This window comes from Corvus kubaryi, unplaced genomic scaffold (genome assembly GCF_017639235.1).
Source record: "Corvus kubaryi isolate FWS band 111438036 unplaced genomic scaffold, C.kubaryi_AGA036_p1.0 37397, whole genome shotgun sequence".
NCBI lineage: Eukaryota > Metazoa > Chordata > Aves > Passeriformes > Corvidae > Corvus > Corvus kubaryi.
In genome coordinates, this window is record NW_024581136.1 from 10,499,946 (window position 1) to 10,500,590 (window position 645).

Consider the following 645-nt stretch of genomic DNA (forward strand, 5'->3'; position numbering starts at 1 on the left):
CCTGGTCTGTAATCCCCTGGTTCAATACAATTTAGCAAGTCACTGTAGTGAAATTTCTCCCACTAACGCAGAGATGTACGGGACACTGTTCTTACTAAAATGGTAGGTTCAAAAGTTTGGATTTGTACGTGGATGATGAGTGTTTGCACAGCTGCCTCTCTGAAAGCCCTTAAAAATCATAGTACTCATAATTCCCATGACTGCTCTACTGCCTCCTCTGTAGCTGGGTGTCCCACGTGTGCTGCATGTCCAGGAGCCAGGCAGCGAATCTGCCAGGAGGGGAATGCCCCCCTGCCTTGCCTGGCGGCACTGAGGTGGCTGGGGAAGGTGGTCACACATGCAGCAACTGGACAAGTGGAACTGGCACAGCCCCATCCCCACTTCCCTGCACACTGTGCTGGCTCCTGGAGGGAGGGACAGCCAAGTTTACAGCTCCAGCAGGTGAAGAACAGCAGCGGGCTGCCAGTCCCAAGGAAAGCGAGAGGGAGTTCTCACTCTCAGGACCCCCAGCTCTAGGAGGGGGCAGATCCACGAGCACAACCAGGGCACCCTTCGGAGGTGCCAAAACATCCAGAGGTGCCACCTCATCCCGCTGTGGGGGACAGAAGGGACGGTTCCACGAGGCCTTTCTCCAAAGGGAGGGGC